General features: G+C 40.7%; 1 protein-coding gene across 5 annotated transcripts in view; it reads right to left on the bottom strand.

Annotated features, from left to right (window-relative positions):
* ripor2 (RHO family interacting cell polarization regulator 2) overlaps positions 1–21,609 on the bottom strand; it is a 215,778-nt gene that overhangs the window by 88,389 nt on the left and 105,780 nt on the right. The window contains exon 1 of one of the 5 annotated variants that reach the window (XM_059945525.1): positions 19,067–19,144. The exons of the other annotated variants lie outside the window; for them this stretch is intronic. The gene's annotated coding sequence lies outside the window, so the exon portion shown is untranslated. Of the gene's footprint in view, positions 1–19,066; positions 19,145–21,609 lie in introns of those variants that run through there. 5 annotated transcript variants of the gene reach the window in all.

Raw genomic sequence — 21,609 nt, 5'->3', positions numbered from 1 at the left:
AGAAGAGAAGCGTGCATTCGTGCTAGATTGAGCAACAATGCAGCAGCAATTCACACATGACGATGCAAAAGACCTGATGCAGGGTTTCGACGCAGAACATCAACTCTTCCTTTCCTCCCACAAAAGCTGCTCCACCCATCTGTGAGTTCCACCAGCACATTATTTGTTGCTACCAGTTGACAGATACTAGTTTCAACAGTACTGTCTTAACGTACAAACTGGCAACACAACTCAGCCATATGGATGCCATAAGGCACAAACTAGAGAAAGTACATGTACTTTTCATGTTGAGTTAATCAGTTGTCTAATTAATGATAATTATACAAATGTGTGTTGTTGATAAAAGAAGTCCTATAGAGCAGCAGGCATCCTGAATATACATGGGCACATAAACGCTGCAGTCTCGAAAGTCTTGAGTACCCTAATGGATGCATTAGATGCACTAGCATCAGAACATCACAAACTGTTTCAGCTGTGTGTCTGTTGCCAGAAACTTCAGTATTCCCTGAGACACAACAACAACAAAGTCCAGGGCAAAATGACCTGGAAAAAGTCATGCCATGTTTCATTCACTGCCGCATTAAACTTCAAGTTACATAATCCTCAAATAAGTGGCAATGTATATTTGAATCCCGAGGCTTGTTTCATTTCACTAAGATGAAATGCATGATAGCGTAGTGGTCAGCAGAACGCTTTACAGTACCAGCGACCCAAGTTCAATTCTCACCATTGCCTGTAAGGGGTTTGTATGTTTTCCCCGTGACTACTTGTGTTTTCTCCGGGTGCTCCAGTTTCCTCCCGCAGTCCAAAGACATACCGATTGGTAGGTTAATCAGTCATTGTAAATTCTCCTTTGATTAGGCTAGGGTTAAATCAGGGTGGGGGGGTTGTTGCTGGGTAGCATGGCTCAAAGGGCCTATTCCACACTGTATGTCAATAAGTAAGTAAATAAAATGGGCTGAAACCTAGGACCAATACAAAAGTACTAAAATATGCAGCCAATATCAGCAACAGGCATTTGTATCACAAGTCCTTGACTGTGAGATGCCCATACACAAACATTTCTTCCATTCATTGGCAAACTTGTTTGTTTCCTCCACAAAATGAAGAACATTGCCTCAGCTAGTTTTAGAATACCCAAATCTCAATCTTCAGTTCAATTCTTGAGTAATTTTCCCTTCATTTCTGCAATTGAATTAACAATAGCTTGACTTCCAGTTAAGCAAAGATTACCATTTATAAATTTAGGACAAAAACTGAGAACTCTGCATGCACCAGAATTAATTTCTAAACTATTTAAAGAGTCATTTTAATTAGATACATAGGAAAGGCGAGAGGTTTACAGCCATAATGTAGCCAAATGGGATTTACATGGATAGGTTTCACAGTCAGCAAGGAGGAGGTGGCCCACTTCCGTTCTGTATGATCCTACGAGTTTATAACTCAATCTTCACTGAACTAGGTTATTGAGGTCAAGGGCAAGTTAGTTGCCAGATTAATTATATGAACAGGTTCAATTATTTCAGGACAATATAATAGGTGCAATATGGTAAATTGGTAAATTTAATTTATCAATTTACCTAATTCCTCTTATTGGCAAGTTAATTTATTATTGTTACATGAACTGTGATCCAGTGAAAATCTGGTCTTGCATACAGATAAAGTCATTACAACAGTGCACTAACGTAGTACAAAGTTAAGCAACAGAAAATTAAGAATTACATTTACAGAGGAAGTGTAGTACAGGTAGACAGTAGTATGCAAGATCATAGTGAGGGAGATTGTGAGGACAATTTTATTGTACATCTTATTGTACCATTCAATAGTTACATAACAGTAAGATGGAAGTTGTCCTTCAACTTGGTGGCATATGCTTTCAATTTTTTATATCTTCTGCCTACTGGCAGGAGAGAGAAGAGAGAATGTCCAGATTGGATGGGGTCTTCAAATAAGTTGGTGCTCTACCAAGGCAGAGAGAAGTGGTGAAGCTCAAAGTTCCTCAGCTTTTCTGGCTGTAGCATCTATGTGGTTGGACCAGAATGGTTACTGGTAATGTTCGCTCCTAGGCTCTCAACCCTCACAATCTCAGTTTAGTTCATGTAAGCAGGAGCATGTGCATTTTTATATAGCTGACATCGAGGGAAAGGTTGTTATCATCACAATATGTCACTGGCCTCTCTATCTCCTTCCCGTACTCTGACTTTTCGCTATTTGCGATATGCCCCTGGATACTGATATCATTTGCAAATTTGTAGAGCAGGAGCTGACCAGACAGATATGAGCAAACGGACTAGATTATAGGGGGCTGAGTGGCACTAATGATAAGGATAATTGTAGCAGAGGGTGGCACTGCCTATTCTTACAGATTGCAGCCTGTTGGTAAGCAAGTTGAGGATGCAGGTGCAAGAAGAGGTGTTGACTCCCAATCTAGGAGTTGGGATTTGAATTTGCTTGGAAGGGTAGTGTTGAAGGCAGAGCTGTCCGACACCCTTTTCAGCTGACAATAATGGTAGCCAAAACCACTCACCCTTTGCAAGCACCTTTAAGAAGTCTGGTGCTCTGGAAGGGTGGATACTTAAGAAATGAGAAGTTACCATTAAAGAAGTTATTGTAAGTACCAAATGAACCATGGTGCTGTCTGTGTGGAATTTGCACCTTTTCCTTGTGATCGTATGGGTTTCCTTCAGTTTTCTCCCACATCCCAAAGATGTGCGGGCTGAGAGGTTAATTGTCCATTGTAAATTGTCCCTAGAATGTAGGTGATTGATTGTGAGAAGAACAAAAATCTTGGAACAGATGCTTTGGTAGTAGGCATGACTTTGATGGGCCAAATGACCATTTCCAAGCTGTAGAATCATAAGGCTAAAATGTTACATTTAGCCCTTTTTTGCGATACTGGACAAGCTGATGAAGTACTTGGTTAAAGGGCTAGATTAAACAATTAGAGTTGCATGGGGATGGAAACCCGAGCACCAGTCAAGAGAGTGGTGTGATTGTGGAGAAAGATAAGTCTACATACAAAGCCAAGAATTGAAAAGTTAAGCATGGTGGGAATAATGTTCTGAGCTGCGTATATATTTCAATGTAAGAAATATTGTAGGAAAGGCAGGTGAGCTGAAGGCATGATTCAGCATATGGAATTATAACATTGTAGTTTTTAGTGAGATTTGGTTGCAGGAGGGGCAGGACTCACAGCTCAGTGTTCTGGGATTCCATTGTGTTAGGCGTAATAGAGTGCAAGGGATTGGAGAAGTGGCTTTACTAATCAGGGAAAATGTCATGGCAGTGTTCAGTCAGGACAGACTAGAAAGCTTGTCTAGTGAGGTTATATGGGTAGAACTGAAAAATAAGAAAGGTATGACCACATTAATGGAATGATATTATAGTCAACCCAACAGTCCATGAGATTTAAAGGAGCAAAATTGTGGAGAGATCACAGACTGTTCCACATATTGACTGAAAAAGGGCTGCATGGGAAAAGTTTGTCAAATGTGTTTGGGCAAGTTTCCTTAATCAGTACATAGAAATCCTGACTAAAGAGAGTGCAGTACCAGATCGCCTATTAGGGAATGAGACAAAGCAGGTGACAAAGCTTTATGTTGGGGAACACTTTGCATCTGGTGATCATAATGCCATTATTTTCAAGGTTATTATGGAAAAGGATAGCTCTGGTCCTCGGGTGAGATTCTGAATTGGAGAAAGACTGACTGTGATGGTATGAGAAAGGATCTGGGAAGTATAGATTAGGACAGGGTTTCAGGTAAAGGTGCACTTGGCAAATGAGGGGCCTTCAAAAGTGAAATTTTGAGAGTACAGGGTTTGTATGTTCCTGTCAGAATAAAAGTCAAGGATAACAGGTTTAGGGAACCTTGGTTTTCAAGAGATATTGAGGCCCTGGTTAAGAAAAGAAAGGAGATGTATAGCAGATATGGGCAGGTAAGAACGAACGAGGTACAAACCCCATTTCCAGAAAAGTTGGGATATTTTCCAAAATGCAATAAAAACAAAAATCTGTGATATGTTAATTCACATGAACCCTTATTTAACTGACAAAAATACAAAGAAAAGATTTTCAATAGTTTTACTGACCAACTTAATTTTATTTTGTAAATATATACAAATTTAGAATTTGATGGCTGCAACACACTCAACAGAAGTTGGGACAGAGTTAAAATAAGATTGAAAAGTGCACAGAATATTCAAGTAGCACCGGTTTGGAAGACTCCACATTAAGCAGGCTAATTGGTAGCAGGTGAGGTATCATGACTGGGTATAAAAGTAGTGTTCATCAAAGGCTCAGTCTTTGCAAGCAAGGAAGGGTTATGGCTCACCCCTTTGAGCCAAAATTCATGAGAAAATTGTTAAGTCAGTTCAAAAGGAACATTTCCCAATGCAAGATTGCAGAGAATTTAGGTCTTTCAACATCTACAGTACATAATATTGTGAAAAGATTCAGAGAATTCAGAGACATCTCAGTGCATAAAGGGCAAGGTTGGAAAGCACTGTTGAATGCGCGTGATCTTTGAGCCCTCAGGTGGCACTGCCTAAGAAACCGTCATGCTACTGTGACAATTATAGCCACCCAGGCTCGGGAGTAGTTCGGAAAACCATTGTCACTTAACACAGTCCGTCGCTGCATCCAGAAATGCAACTTAAAACTGTATTACGCAAGGAGGAAGCCATACATCAACTCTATGCAGAAACGCCAGCAAGTTCTCTGGGCTCGAGCTCATCTCAGATGGACCAAAAGACTGTGGAACCATGTGCTGTGGTCAGATGAGTCCACATTTCAGCTAGTTTTCGAAAAAAACGAGTGTTGAGTTCTCCGTGCCAAAGATAAAAACGACCATCCTGATTGTTATCAACGAAAGGTGCAAAAGCCAGCATCTGTGATGGTATGGGGGTGCATCAGTGCCCATGGCATGGGTGAGTTGCATGTATGTAAAGGTACCATTGACTCTGAGGCGTGTATTAGGATTTTAGAGAGACACATGTTGCCATCAAGGCGACGTCTCTTCCCAGGATGTCCATGCTTATTTCAGCAGGACAATGCCAGACCACATTCTGCACGGGCTACAACAGCGTGGCTTTGTAGACACAGAGTGCGTGTGCTTGACTGGCCTGCTGCCAGTCCAGATCTATCTCCTATTGAAAATGTATGGCGCATCGTGAAGAGGAGAATCAGACAATGGGGACCACAGACTGTTGAGCAGCTGAAGTCTTATATCAAGCAAGAATGGACAAAATTTCCAATTGCAAGTTTACTACAATTAGTATCCTCAGTTCCAAAACGATTAAAAGGTGTTATTAAAAGGAAAGGTGATGTAACGCAATGGTAAACATGCCTCTGTCCCAACCTTTGTTCAGTGTGTTGCAGCCATCAAATTCTAAATTTGTGTATATTTACAAAATACAATTACGTTGGTCAGTAAAACTATTGAAAATCTTTTCTTTGTACTTTTGTCAGTTAAATAAAGGTTCACGTGAATTAACATATCACAGATTTTTGTTTATATTGCATTTTGAAAAATATCCCAACTTTTCTGGAAATGGGGTTTGTATTTGAGGAGTATAAAAAATGCAAGAGAGTACTAAAGGTAATCAGGAGGGCTTAAAGAAGGCATGAAACCACTCAATCAGACATGATTGAAACATGATCATGATCACTCATCAAAATCCTAAGCACTTCTATTAATATAGTAAGAGCAAAAAGATAGCAAGGGACAAACTAGGTCCTTTGGAAGATCAAAGTGGTAATCTATGTATGGAGTCAAATGAGATGGGAGAGTTCTTAAATAAATTTTTTGCATCTGTACTTACTTGGGAGACGGACACAGAGTCTATAGATGTGACAAATGCTTTAGTGAGGTCATGGACAGAGGAGGAGGTGTTTGCTGTCTTGAGGGTGAATAGATCCTCAGGGCCTGACAATGTGTCATCTCAGACCCTGCGGGCGGCTAGTTTAGAAATTGTAGCAGCCCTAGCAGAGCTATTTAAGGTGTCCTTGGTCACAGGTGAGGTGCTGGAGGACTGGAAGATAACTGATCTTGTTCCATTGTTAAAGAAAAGCCCTAAATATAGACCAAGAAATTATAGGCTGCAGAGCTTGACGTCAGTAGTGGGAAAGTAATTGGAAGGCAGTGGATATACTTACTTGGCTAGACAGGGACTGGTTAGGGATGATCAACACGGCTTTGTGCAAGGTAAGTCATGTTTAACTAACCTTATAGAGGTTTTCAAGGAAGTTACTAGGAAAGTTGATGAAAGATGTTGTCTACATGCCTTTGACAAGGTCCTGCATGGGAGTTTGTTCAAGAAAGTTCAGTCAGTCGGCATTCAAAATGAGGTAGTAAATTGGATTAGGTGTTGGCTTCAAGGAAGAAGCTAGAGAGTGGTGGTAAAGTGTTGCCTCTCTAACTAGTGGTGCGCTGCAAGGATTGGTGCTGGGTCTGTCGTTGTTTGTTATCTATGTCAACAATCTGGATGATAATGTGTTCAAATGGATCAGCAAATTTGTGGATGACACTAAGATTGGGGGTGTAGTGGACAGCATGGAAAACTACCAAAGCTTGCAGAGGGATCTAGACCAGCTAGTAAAATAGGCTGAAAACTGGCAGATGGAATTCAATGCAGATAAGTGTGAGGTGTTACCCTTTGGGAGGACCATCCAGGGTAGGTCTTACACAGTGAATGAGAGGGTATAAGAAATGCAAATGTATGGTAAAAACAAAGGGATCTGGGAATACAGATCCGTAATTCACCAAAAGTGGCATCACAGACAGAGTCGTAAAGACAGCTTTTGACATTTTGGCCTTCAATAATCAATATACTGAGTACAGAAGTTGGGATGTTATGAAGTTGTATAAGGCATCAGTGTGGACTAATTTGGAGTATTGTGTGCAGTTTTGGTCACTGACCTACAAGAAAGATGTAAATACGATTGAAAGAGTGCAGAGAAAATTTACAAGGATGTTGTCAGGACTTGAGGACCTGAGTTGCAGGGAAAAGTTGAATAGGTTAGGATTTTATTCCCTCGAATGTAAGACTGAGGAGAGATTTTATAGAGATATACAAAATTCTGAAGGGTATAGATAGGGTAAATACAAGCAGAATTTTTCCACAGGTTGAATGAGACAACAACTAGAGACCATGGGTTAAGGGTGAAAGGTGAAATGTTTAAGGGGAATGTAAGGGGGAACTTCTTCACTCAGAAGATTGTGAGAGTGTGACATGAGCTGCCATCACAAGTGGTGATTACTGGATCGATTTCAACATGAAAGAGAAATTTGGTTAAGTACCTGTACATGGATCGGAGAGGTATGAACGGCTATACTTTGGGTGCAGGTCGATGAGACTTGGAGAATTAATGGTTTGACATGGACCAGATGGGCCAAAGGGCCTGTTTCTGTGCTGCTTTGTTCTATGACTCTCTTTTGGAGAGCATCCTAACAAAAATGATAGGAACAGACTAGTGGGAGGTTCAGGGATGAGATTCCCACCAGTTTTACTAGAACGCTACAGATATTGCCTGCTGTGGAAGAGGGACTAACATCAGCTGTGACCTAGAAGTCAGAAATGGATGAGCAAAAGAAGCTTCATGCACCATAAAGCATAAAGTCACATCAGTTTCCACAAGCACCAACCAAGTTCCAGCAACTTTTTTGAGCTGTCACATACCTGATTTCTAGAATCTCATCTACCCACCATGGGCCTCACTAAGTAAGCCAACATATCATCAAATTCAAGAAATAGTTCATACAATTTTCCAAGACTTCCCATAAAAAATTGTGCCAAATGGATTTCGGGGTAAACAACTTGGACTTATAAAGAGCAGAACTGAGCAATTTCTAAATGAGAAAAGGTAGGAATATAAGACTGAAGGGGATTTAGTAGTCAAAGGTAGCAAAACAGGAGGCCATTTAGTCCTTTTGAGAACACTACCCCTTTGAGAGAGTTATTGAACTAGCCACACCAGTTCTCTTGCTGTTTCTTGTTATCCTTTAGGGACCAGCAAACTTTCTCTTTCCAATAACACATCTAATTCCCATTTGAAAGATGCAAATTAACATGACCCAGCCATCTCATCTGCAGTGTAGGCCACACTAGCAATGTTCCTACTTCCGAATCAGAAGGCTGTGCAGGAAAATCCATCTCCAGACTTTCTAACTTGTTATGAGCACAACACTGAGAGTCCGCATAGAAACAAAGGCAAAGGTCATCTTTCTTCAAATCAGGACTGTCTGCATCACCATGATAATATGACAACAGGATTACTAAAAATAATCTTCACAATATTTTCTAGGGTTAGATGCTTATGACATTGCAAGGATGTTGAATAGAAGTCTTCACCACTGCAACCTCGCTAGAGCCCAGCACACTCCTTGACACATTGGGTCTTTGTGTGGATATTGGAGGGACAAGTCAGATATATTCAATCAAGTACCAAATGCCCATGTTCACATTTTCCTTATGTTTCTATTTTCAATTTGAATTTTATCAAATAAGAATCCATTGAAAGCCTTATAAACAATCATGAGCATTCCAACAACTCAGCAAAAATATTCCCAGGAGCTTAGGTTGGTTAATACAATGCGTACCATGTCCAAGGGAATGGACGACACCTCCCAGAAGAAATGAAAGGAGTGATTAGATAATATTGACATGATTAAAACAGACTGAACAACAGACGCATACCTCTCTAACTTCATTAATAAAAATGTTTTAGTTAGTGAGGATCTGCTTGATTTTACTTTGTTGTTAAATTGAAATTGGCATCTCACTGAATATTTCATGGATTACTCTGTTTATTTAAAATCATTATTAACCCTAACACAGGATCAACACAGCAAACTCATTCTTGAACCGACCTGCATAGCCCTAATTCCAACTCAGCAATGGAATATTATGACTACCTCTTTCGCTACCGTGGACTTGACTTCAATAATGTCAGTGATTATTTCACAAAGGCCTTGCTTTTGCAGTGTTTATCTGACTGCATTGTATAATATTATGTACAATTTAATCTAGTGCGTTGCTTGTAACTACGTACCTGTGATGTGGCTGCAAGCAAGCTTTCCATAGTACTGTATATGTGCACTTGACAATAAAATCATGACAATAATCTTGACAATAAAATCATCTTAATTTTTAAGGCTTAGTTTTACTGAAAGTGTGGTAGGAACTATTGTCGCAGAGGGCATTCATTCCCATTTAAGCAGTCACCCTTACCTACGTTGCTTGTATCCATCAGAAATTCTGGGTCTCATCCCTGCAGTAGTTTGTACCGATTAAGAAACATCTTCAGAGTTTGGACATCTCACTTGCAAGAAGACTCTTTTTCATGCTCTTCATGGTAAGTGTTGTCTGGCTAGTGTTCTGTGGTGTTCCCTCTCTAAAATTCCTTTGCTTGTCCAGATGGTGAGACTCTGCTACCCACAGGCAGGCACCAGCAAGTCTGTCTATGACCACTCCAGGCAAAATGTCTAAAGAAGATTACCTTTTGTCGTTTGCACTCGCTTGCTGACTGTGAGATGACTGATGCTAAAAGTAGTTGGCTCAAGGGATAATTTAGAGAGCGAGAAACAAAAATCCCTAGGTGCAGCTAGAGATTCTGTGTCATGTGTTAACAAAAAGCAAGCAACTGTCAGCTGTTGCACAGTATAGCTAGCTTCAGCTTTCTACAGCTGTTTACGTAGACATCCCGACTATTTAAATAGTTCCATAACTTACAAATAGACCAATCCAATACACATCATTGTACGAGACTTGCAATCAAAAAAACATTTGTGCACTTACCTCTTATGAAACAGTGCTGACTAGTGCTGACTAAATCTCAGGATCTCATGTCAATGTCTTGTAATAAATTATTCAGCTTTCTTGGATGTTAATTGGTTATTATTTTATACAATCGAGTTATAAAAAGAGAAAAAAATTGCAGACTCCTTATCACCAAAGTAAAAGAAACACTAGGAAAGATATAGCCTCTGACTGGTTATCTGTTCAAGCTGACATCATTTCAATGAAAACACTGCCTGAAGTAGCAATGGGTGAGTCACTCAAGAAGATTCTTTCACAGCTCATCAGTCAAATAGGAGGTGGTCGTAGCATAATTGAAGAGCTAGTTTTTTACCTAATGCTTGTAATTCTTCTAATTCTTCCTTAGATGATGAAGAGTTAGCTGAGTGGTCATTTTTAAAAACTAGCTAACTCCTAAATTATTTTCTGTATCTAAGCAATCTTAATTCAAATCAACATTTGTAGATATAAGGTTGAAGTAAGTTGCAGAAACTTGTAAAATTAGACAGCTCCATTATGGTTACTAGCCTCCATAGTATCCAAGACATCTTCAAGGAACGGTGCCTCAGAAAGGCAGTAACCATCATTAAGAACCTCCATACTCAAGACATGCCCTCTTCTCATTGTTATAATCAGAAAGGAGCTACAGAAGCTAGAAGGCACACACTCTGCAATTCAGGAATAGTTTCTCCCTCTCTGCCAACTGATTTCTAAATGGACTTTTAACCAATGAACACTACCTCACTACTGTTTTTTTATTTCTGTTTTATTTTGCACTGCTTATTTTAACCTAATTATTTAACAGACATACATGTACACTGTAATGTGTGTTGCTGTATACACTGTAATTTTGTTTTTCCTCTATATTTATTTATCATGCATTGTATTGTACTGCTGCCATAAAGTTAACAAATTTCACAATGCATGTCAGCGATATTAAACCTGATTCTGATTCTGATTCAACAAAAGGATATATTTGAAACAAAAAAAATGTCAGTGGCATGCTTCAGTCCAGTAACATTGGACAGATTTGGTGCTAATCTGGGTAAGCTGCAGAGAGACAGTTGAGTTATTCCTGGCTGTGTCCCTGGTAAGCAACCCCTATGCCTATAGATAACACATGACAGATGATTTAACTTTCAATGCAGTTCTCAAATCGCTGCCAAAACCTTTTACATATCTATACCTGTCTAGCAAGCAAAATAATGCATAATGTAGCAAGTTTAGCTTCAATATTTTAGTCAATTTTCAAGATAGAAAGATTCATATTTAATTGTGCCTTTCAGAACCTTAAACAAAAACAGGGTTTTGCACTTAATGGTGTGCATTTTTGAAGAATAAAGACATTACAGACATAATTCTTTATGGAAGCACTTTCAAATGTCAAATAAATAAATTACTAGATCATCTTTTTTATAGGTATTGGTTAGGCCATTAATGTTGGTTATCAGAATTCCTCAGAGCTTTATCAGATATTGACAGCTATTATCCCCATGAGAGGGTAATTGTAAGCCTTAGTATGGTACATCAAATGAAAGGGAGTACTTGCAACACTTATTCAATATTCAGTACCCTGTCAGCTGCCGTTCTCAATCTTACACTCATACTTAAAGCACAACCACAACAATAACCTTTCATCCCCATTGGATGAAAGTCTTTCCAATGAGCTCGAACCGCATCAGCAGTTCAAAATCAGTCATAGCACCGTGCTGCCTATATAAAGCAAGTAAACTGCCTTTAGTTGTTGGTGCTGGGGTGTTTGATATACTACGAGGCAAAAAGGGCCACATGGGTGTGGCATTAATATGCAGAATATTTCCTCCAATCACAACACAATGGGAGGGAATGTTTTTGCACTTACTCAAGAAGGTAGATACCGCAGCCAAATCAGAACTGCGGATGTGGTCTGAGCTCAGTGTGGGACTTCTCCACTGAGGACCAAAGCTTACTGCTGGGGTTCTGTTCCAGGCATGAGTGTGAGGTTCAGAATGACAGCTCACACAGTACCGAACAACCGTCGAAAGTATTACCTTTCAACCAAGGTTTACAGCTGCTTCTTATAGCAATGAAAGCTGTCAATATTTAATGAAGAGTAATATTTAATAAAAGGAGTTTTGTTAACCAATATTTATATCCTAACCAGTATCCAAAAAAGGTAATCTGGACAGTTCAAAGTGCTTCAGTAAAACTATTTGACTGTAGTAGAACAGTATAGGTCCCTCAGCCTGTGCTGTTGTGTCAGCCTTTTAACATACTCCAAAATCAATCTAACTCTTCCCTCACACATAGTCATAACTCTCCATTTTTCTTTCATCCATGGTCGTGATGAAATAAATGATGGATTATGCATTTTGCACGAATGAAGCTCACAACAACAGACAGACAGCAGAGTTATGCCTGAGACGTCAGCAACATGGTTCCTATATCATTGCAATGACTGTACTTCAAAACACAACAATAGATGTAAGGCACTGACTTTGCATAAGGTTGTGAAAGGCATAATTAAATATGATCCTTTCTTTCTCCATCTTGAAAATTGACTAAAATATTAAAGTTAAACTTGCTGCACTCTGGGCGATGTTACTGCAAACCACTCTGGACGTTGATTCCTGACAGCCTGAGTTCAGGAGCAAATAGGGATGGACAGAAGGTGGTGCCATTGGCAGAGATGTAGCCATCCTGTGAACAAACGGTAGAACATCCCCGCCCTGTGAATGACAACTCTGGAAGTTGTTTAAAAGGTGAAATTGAAGACATGGAGTGAATGAAACCAGTTGGTGCTTGGGCAGTGAGCCGACAGGTGCTACTTGCAGCACTGCTGAGTGTCAGTGAGAGCGGGAACAGAGAACATGATCACCACTTTTTCCAGCCAGACTGTCCCTGGTATTCCAAGCATCAGTACGAGTGACCATATGGTATAAAGTTATCCACTCAACCTCACATTCCTCCTCATTGTCGTTGCAGTAGGAACCTTCATCAGAGGAGGAGTGGCATGCTCCTCCTCCACCTCCAGCAGTTGTTGCTATGACCTGTCGTGGCACAGCATATCACAAGCTCCCCACCAGGGATCTTCGATTGAGCTGTGCTGGTAATCACCATGGTGAGATCTGCACTGGAGGTCTATGCTTCATCCAACATGCCCTTTAAAACACAGACCATCACCACTGGGGACATTAGCACCCTATCAGTTAGTTGCTGGCTATTTCCTGCATTTCTACACATGTTTGGTGTTTATCAGAACTATCTGAAGTGGTAGAACTCCGTGGGGAGCTGTGTACAGGTGCTCAAGGACACTAGGCTGCCTCCAAGGTTTCAGATTCAACCGGTTGCTTGTCAACACGGGTGAATAACTGGAAAAACCCCTTTGCAGTTCAGCAAAGCAGGGTCTGCTGCACTGACAATATTAGCCAGATGCCAAAACCAGGCATCAACAAACAGTGTGGTTAGTGCTGGATGAATACCAAAATCTTTGTCATTTGCAAGTGGGCACACAGCTTGTGTTGCACTGAATGGGGACAGCTCATTGGCAGTCCTCTAGGTGATTTTCAAGAGGTATTAAATGTAGTCATCCTAGAGTCATGTGCTAAATCCAAATTTAGAGGAGAGCATCCTAATAACCAACTCTTAGAGGGTGGTTTCAGGTCCAAAGTAGTGTTCAGTATTGGTCGTTGTGCTGTGAAAGAATCAAGGCATTTCCCAAGGGATCAGGCAAGGACCAGCATGAACTTTCTCCAGATTGAGGTTCATTTGCTTCCAGGAGGCTATGGATGTCTGACATAGAAACACCAGTCTGAGCACGGTGCTGGGGGGTACGGTTTGTATTAGAGGGGTATACCTTTCTGCAGACTCAGTTGTCCCCTTTTTTGTTGACCCTGCTGCAATGTCCTCTTGCTGCTCCGGGGGTCATACTGGCTGACATTATCCTCTGAAATCCAACCAAAAGTCTGTATGGTCCATTAAACAAATAAACATTTTCCAATTAGCACACACAAAATGCCCAAAACGTTGACAGTACTTTTTCTCCATGGATGCTGCCTGGCCTGCTGAGTTCCTCCAGCATTTTGTGTGAGTTGCTTGGATTTCTAACATCTGCAAATTTTCTCTTGTTCGTGATTTTCCAATTAGTGCTGTTTCCACAGGAACTGAGAAAAAGAAACAGCTGTGGATCTGAGAGCTTCTACCATTCTCAAAACCCCGACCGTGAAATAGTTTCATAAAATTCCGCTTCATCGTCCCTGCAATATTGTGCCTAGGTTCAATGACAGAATCTAAAACAAAGTCTATTTCAGTATCATAATTGCTGATACCTCGCTTTAACCCTAAACCTGCTGCAGTCAGTTATTGGGAGTGATAACTCCCAATAACTTATTTTCCTTGGAGTGACAGAGGCCGAAGGGTGATCCAATTGAGGGTGGATTAAATTATTTGAGGCAAAGATATATTTTTGCATGTTACAGGTATCAAGAATAAATAAGCATATGTTTAAGGTGAGAGGAAGGAGTTTTAAAGGTGAAAGTATGTTACTCAGGAAGTGGTAGATATTTGGAATATGCTACCACAGGAGGTGGTGGAATCAGACACATTCTACCCTTAAGAGGCATCTAGGTAAATGTTTAAATAGAGAAAGGGACAAAAGATTACTGACAAATGGGTTATTGTAATGGGCAAAAAGTTTGGCATGGAGATACTGGGCTGAAGGGCCTATTTCTGTGCTGTACAATTTTATGACTCTGTGGAAGTAGATATGGGAGGGTCCCAAGTTTCCATTAAGCCTTACCATTATTCTAAAGGAATGCTGTCAGCTCTGTGCAAGAAAGGGAGAGAGGGGAGGGAGCAGTGGCAGGGGGAAAGCTGGTGGTGGTGGATGGGGCTGCCTTTGAAGTTCCCTCCTCAGTTTTACAAACAGGAAGCTATGGAGTGTCAAGACTTCGAAAACCATCTCTAATTTATTGTGTGAAGCCTTTACTCCTACACAACGAAGGTATAGAAAGGAGGAAATGTGTGTTGAACAGAATATTTTCAATGTCAATAAAGTAGGGGAGATACAGTCATCCACAGAGGCATGAATAGATTAGCAAGAGATGATGGCAGATGTAATGGAGGCTAAAGCTTATAAAGAGCGGCTCACCAGTTGGGATCACAAGTATTTGTAAATCTGACTCTGTACATCTTGAGGAACTTGTTAAGGAAAGGGAGCAACTCAATGATTGGAAAACAAACAAGAAATATGGTGAACCAGCTCATGCTCCCTCTGCCACGTTGAAAGCCACCTCTGGCCCTGAAACGTTGTGAGCGCCTGGGCCTCATTCTCAAGAATGTTATCCCATAAAACATTATGGATGTCTCTCCTCCTCTTTCACGTCAAAGACGTTTCCACTGCCGCTGCCTGACCTACTGGGTATTTCCAATTCTTTCCATTTTTATTACGTTTTCCACCATTTGCGAATCTTGGATTTGGAATACAAAGTGGAAGAGAAAGTGAATGCAGATTCAGAATGACGACAGACAGATCTGCTTTGCCAACATCATATGGTCTTCAAAACAGTGATCATTTGCATCATTAATATTAAAGGAAGCCAAAACACTTGTGAGACAAACGTTTGATGCATAAAACTTCTTTCATAAACTTTTTAGTTAATTTTTATGAATCTGATAAAATAATCACTGTCATTTGAATTCAATTAACAACTATACATTTATTCATTTGTCAAAGTTGAATGTGAGATTAAAGGTTTGGGTAAAATTTATTTCTGTAAAATTTATTAAAGATCTTATATATATATTAATGACCTCTACCTCACCTACATTTCATAAATTAAGGAATCAATGTCAAAGTCTGACATGCAGGAGAGAAGCATACCAGAGCCTTACAGTGCTGAAAGACAGTGATCATGGATGTGTGCTGGTATGTATGGTGAACCAGCTCCCTCAGCCACATTGAAGACCTCATACTCAAGAATGTTACCCCTTAAAACATTTTGGCTGCCTCTCCTCCTCTTTGAAGCCATCTGCTTTCTATTCCAACAGTGCTTTTTGTGTTAGTCTCAAATTTTGCCTGATAGTGAAGTGCCTTGTGATGCATTTTTATTTCATTTGTGTGTGAAATGTGAGCATTGCTATCATAACAACAATGAAGTGTAAACCACTTCAGTGTTTGTGGCAATATTGGGTAGAGAATATGAAGACCTTGCTCAGTAAGCAATGAAAGAACACCAATGTATTTCCAAGTTCAGGTCAACGTGTGATTTGATAGATTGAGCAAATCAAGGGATTTTTCCAATGTGCTGACCCTAAGAGATTTCAAGCTACTCATTTCAAAAGTCGCATGCATAAGGCTGCCTTCAGGTAACCAGGAGTTTCCTACAAAATCACTACAGTCCTGACAATTTTTGCAAACTATCCAAAATTCAGGTATGTAGAGTGTCCCCCAATTTGCCTTTTAGGTTGTAGAAGTTGGATGTATAAGGTCTGGAGTATTGAAAACTTAAAGTGGTGAGTGTTGGAGCTGCCAAGCATGTCAAGAGGACATACTGTATGAGGCTTATCTTGCTAAATAAACAGTGGACTCCTTGAAATTGATGGCAGAGAATCTGATACAGGAAAATGCCACTAGATGTTCTGGAACAATGCATCGACTGAGTTGATTGATTTACAGTTATCATTATTGGTGTTGCATGACAATTATTTAAATTTAATCATTCAAACTGCTATAATTCGATTTGAACTCACATTTCTGGAATATTAATTGCAACTGCAGGACTTCTGGCCCAGTAACATCACCACTATTCTACATCAGCCCTTTATTCATTATAGTTAGTCACTGCTTGGCATTTGCAGAGTAAAAATGTGACTTCCTGCTTGAGTGCCTCAAGATTGATTGTTTCTGGGTTTGGCTGTGTGATGCAGACTCATTACCTGCAGAAATAGGGATGGAACTGAACAGTGTGCAGCCTTCTCCAAGTACAGTCTGTGACAGATGATGGAGGGGAAGTTCAATGATTAAGCAGCTGAAAGTGGTGTTCACTATGAAGAGCCACTGGCAAGTATGTTCCAGATCAGGTCCTGAGACTTCATGACGAATTCTTAGGTTACTCTATCCTGATAGTGCCACACACTTCGTAAGACAAGGGATGGTCTTGGTGTTAGTCTCAAATTTTATTTGATACCAAAGTGTCTTGTGCATTTTTATTGCATTTATATGTGAAATGTGGGCACTGCTGTCATGACAACAGTGAGTTATCTTTGGAAACCACTTCAGGGCTTGTGGAAATATCCGGTAGCAGCAATCCGGAGCATTGGGTGAGGAATATGGCTGCATGAGCAGCAACTGATTTGGACAGTGACGTGGAGAATTCTCCCAGCCTGTAGTGTTAGCAAAGAGGAGTGTGGAAGTTTGCTGCTTTATCTGATTTTTATATTTATTTTGCTTAAAGTGGCAATTCCTGTTGATGTACATCTCCACACCAGGTGAGGCTATCAGCTTCTCTTCACTAAAAAGCCTTCATGATTTATATTTTCATGACTCTCAAATAGCTTCACCCTTACCATCAGTAGTACTACCTGGCCTGGAGCATACTGATGAAGGGACTCGGCACAAAACGTCAGCTCTGTTCTCTTTTCCATAGATGCTGCCTGACCTGCTGAATTCCTCCAACATTTTGTGTGTGTTGCCTTACAGTACAGTTACTTTCAACTGAACTCATAAACTATTATAATTAGATTTGAACCCACATTTCTGGAATATTAATCCAGGCTTTAGAATTTCTGGTCCTAAACATAATTGTGCAGCGTAATTGTAATTTGTTCATTAAAATGATATGTGAGTGCTGGTTATTGTTGTTACACATTCCATTCTTTCGGGGAATGGGACTGCTGTAAGCTGTGGGTAGCAATATTTCTGGGAATTCCTGACATCACTCTGCAGTTAAGTCCAGTGGGAGGTGCATTGCTGGGAGGTGCCAGTGATAACCAGGACACTGGGGATTCAGAGTGAAAAAGGTAACACGCAGAACGAAGCAAAGAGGAGCCAGAACATGAATTGCAGAATACTGAAGCCAGAATAGGCCATTCAGCCCCTCCATTCTCTGGGTTACCTCTTTCACCCTTCTGTGTCTATTAAGGAGGAAGTTTAATGGAACTGGAGAAATACCTGAGACCATTCACATTTCCTTTATGTTTAGAGATGCCACCTATCACACACCTATTACAGCGAGAAACAGGTAAACCATTATCTCTTCACGGAACCTCCCATAATAGCACTTGCACGTAATAAGGAACAGTGATGGCAGAAGAGCATTATTAGGAGGTAATCTTAAAGGAAGCATAGATGCATAGAGTCTGTACATACATATCCTGAAATCCCTATCAGACACCACTGTGGGACCATCATTACCACAAGGAATGCAAGGGTAAACCCCACCAAGAGGAAGAAAAATATATCACGTTTTCATTGCTGAAAGACGGCAAACATACACATGCACACATACACAGTTACAAACAAACACTCGCATGCACACTCATACAGATACACACGCATATGCACACACACACACTGCTCACACACACTCACCACACACACTCATATAAACATGCATACATTTTCAACTGTGTACACAAATGCTGATATTCAGGCATTTAATGGACCCCCAAGCACAATCTCACAAACCCATGTGCATAACTACTTCTCTGCAATCTGAACATATACTAGAGCAACTATGGTATAGTATAGTTGATGGCTCAAAAATTCTAAATTGATTTGAAATTACAGTATGAGGATCAGTAAATGCTTACTGCCTAGCCACTTTTTAATTATCACATCAATGTTTCATGTTATGAAGAGTATAACACTGTTAATTGTCCCAGGGGCCCAAAGAGAATATGGTTTGCACTTCAATGAATTATACTCCAGCACAATGCTCCTTTTCAAAATTTTCCTAGCCCATCTAACTCTTTCTCAAATAAAGTCGGGAGTAAGGAAGGATCAGTCATCAGAGGAATCATCTGATCACCAAGTGCACCAAAAGCCCCTGTCGTACTGTTTACATCTTGGTTGCCCGGCTACTCACAATCTCAAAGGGTTAAAATGCAGATCACTGAGGGTTCACTTTCATATTGGAAAACAACAGTTGATGCAAGACAGCTTAGAAGACAAAATTACTCTTTCCCTCTAGGTTATCTTCAATATTTAATGCTACCTCAAAAATAAATAATAAGTGGTCAAACTGAGATCTATCACTGACCAGATGGCCACAAGAAGTTTGCACAGCGTTACCTGAATTTCATCTACTGTATGTCTTCACGATCCCCTCTGCATTTGAGGCTCGAGCAATGGTCTGCAGCTGCCCTGCTAGCTGAGGCACTTGAGTTATTTATAGTGCTAAAATTATCCATTCATCGTCACTTCCTCCTCACAATTTCAGCAGATCAAAGATAACCGGGACTTCTGCTCTGAATCGTTTTATAACTTGAAGACAGTGAAAATGAAAACAAGACATTTTTGTTCTCAGCAGGTAGTTACTAACCCACATACCTCACTAAAACTGGAAATCACTATGTATCTTCAGCTCCTTTGAGAGTTAAAAACCGTATTTTCTGCTACAGTGGAGAATGAGTGACAGCAAGTTGGCAGCCCGTGTTGCACCTTTCTTTCATTTCAGTGATGTTAGTAGATCTAAGATAAGGTTGCTCATTTGGAAACTCATAACTTACAGCAAATACCTTCCTCTGGGCGTCCACAGCAAAATCCCTCAGCCACAGAGTCAAACAGTCAAACTGTCTCAGAGGCTGACATCAAAACATCTCTCATTGCAGCTGGGAGGGCAGTGAAAACCTGTGCCAACCAGTTGGCAGGCGTGATCAAAGGCATGCTTACTCTCTCACTGTCACAGTCAGAAGTTTTCACCTGTTTCGAAAGGGCGTCAACCATACTAGTGCCCAAGTAGAGGAGGGTGAGCTGCTTCAACAACTATCACCCAGTGGCACTCACATCTACTGTGATGAACTGCTTTGAGAGGCTGATCATGGCTAGAATTAACTCCTACCTAAGCAAGGACTTGGACCTGCTGCGATTTGCCTACCTCCACAATAAGGTCTACAATCCCACTGGCTGCCCACTCAGCTATGGGCCCATCAGGCTACTGTTTATTGATTCAGCTCAGCATGCAGCACCATCATCCCCTCAGCTTCAAAATCTGTACCTCCCTCTGCAACTAGATCCTTAACTCCCTCATTGGGAGACAACAGTGAGTGCGGATCGGAAATAACATCTCCCCCCTCACTGAAGATCAACACTGGCACACCTCAAGGATGTATGCTTAGCTCATCACTCTACTGTCTCTGCACTATGACTGTGGCTGGGCACAGCTCAAATGCCATCTATAAATCTACCGATGGCACAACTGTTGAAGGCAGAACCTCAGCTGGTAAAAAAAGGGTGTACAGGGATAAGGTAGACCTGCTGGTTGAGTGGTGTCACAACAACAACATTGAACTCAATGCCAGTAAGACCAAAGAACTGATTGTGGACTTCAGGAAGAGGAAGTTGAGAGAACATACAGCACTCCTCATCGTGAGGGTCAGCTGTGGAAAGGAGGAGCAGTTTTAAATTCCTGGGTACCAACATCGCTGAAGGTCTATCCTGGGCCCAACATATTGATGCAAATACGAAGACAGCACGTCAGCCACTATATTTCATTAGGAGTTTGGGTCGCTTCACCATTTGGTATGGAGGGAGCCACTGCACAGGATTGGAAAAGGCACAGAAGGTTGCAAGCTCGGCCAGCTCCATCATGGGCACTGGCCTCCCTGTATTCGAGGACACCTTCAAAAGACGATGCCTCAAAAAGGTGTGATCCACCATTAAGGACCCCCACTACTCAAGGCATGCACTCTTTTTATTACTACCATCAGAGAGGAGGTACAGGAGCCTGAAGACATACACTCAATGTTTAGGAATTGTTTCTTTCACTCCACCATCAAATTTCTCAATGAACAATAAACCAATCCATGAACACTAGCTTACTATTTTTTTCTCTCTTTGCAGTAGTTATCTAATTTAATTTTATATCTATATTTCTTACTGTAATTTATAGTATTTGTATGTACAGGTGTCCCCTGCTTTATGAATGTTTGCTTTACGCCACTTCACTTTTACAAAAGACCTACATTGGTAACCTATTTTCGCATCACAAAGAAGATTTTCACTTTTACAAAAATTTTTCCCATATAAATTAATGGTTCTTCGCTTTATACCATTTCGGCTCAAGAAAGGCTTCATAGGAACGCTCTACCTTTGTAAGGGGGGGGGGGGAACACCTGTATTGTACTGTATTGCTGCAGCAAAACAACAAATTTCATGACATATGTCAGTGATAGTAAACCTGATTCTGAACAGCATAGAGACCAGTCCATCAATTAACTGATATCTCCCTCACCGGTAAACACAACTTACACTAATCCCATCTTACTGTCTGCACATTCCCATCAACTCCCCCCAGATTCCACCACTCAGCTACAATACGTGCTGAGAAGGACAACTGACCGTGGCCCAGTGACCGACCAGCCTGATTAGCTTTGAGACATGGATGGAGGCTGAAGCACCCAGATGGCCACGGGGAGAATGTGCAAACCTCACACATGGTTTAAATGGTTCAATTTAATATCAGAGAATGTATACAGTATACAACCTGTGGTCCTTGCTCTTCAAAGACATCCACGAAGCAAGAAACCGAAAAGAATGAATGATAGAAACATCAAAACTCCAAAGCCTTCCTCCCTATCCCACAGAGAAGTACCCACCCCCCCACCCCACTTGCA

This window comes from Hypanus sabinus, chromosome 20 (genome assembly GCF_030144855.1).
Source record: "Hypanus sabinus isolate sHypSab1 chromosome 20, sHypSab1.hap1, whole genome shotgun sequence".
Taxonomy (NCBI): domain Eukaryota; kingdom Metazoa; phylum Chordata; class Chondrichthyes; order Myliobatiformes; family Dasyatidae; genus Hypanus; species Hypanus sabinus.
The sequence above is the reverse complement of the archived record's forward strand: the minus strand, read 5'-3'. Positions and strand labels throughout refer to the sequence as shown.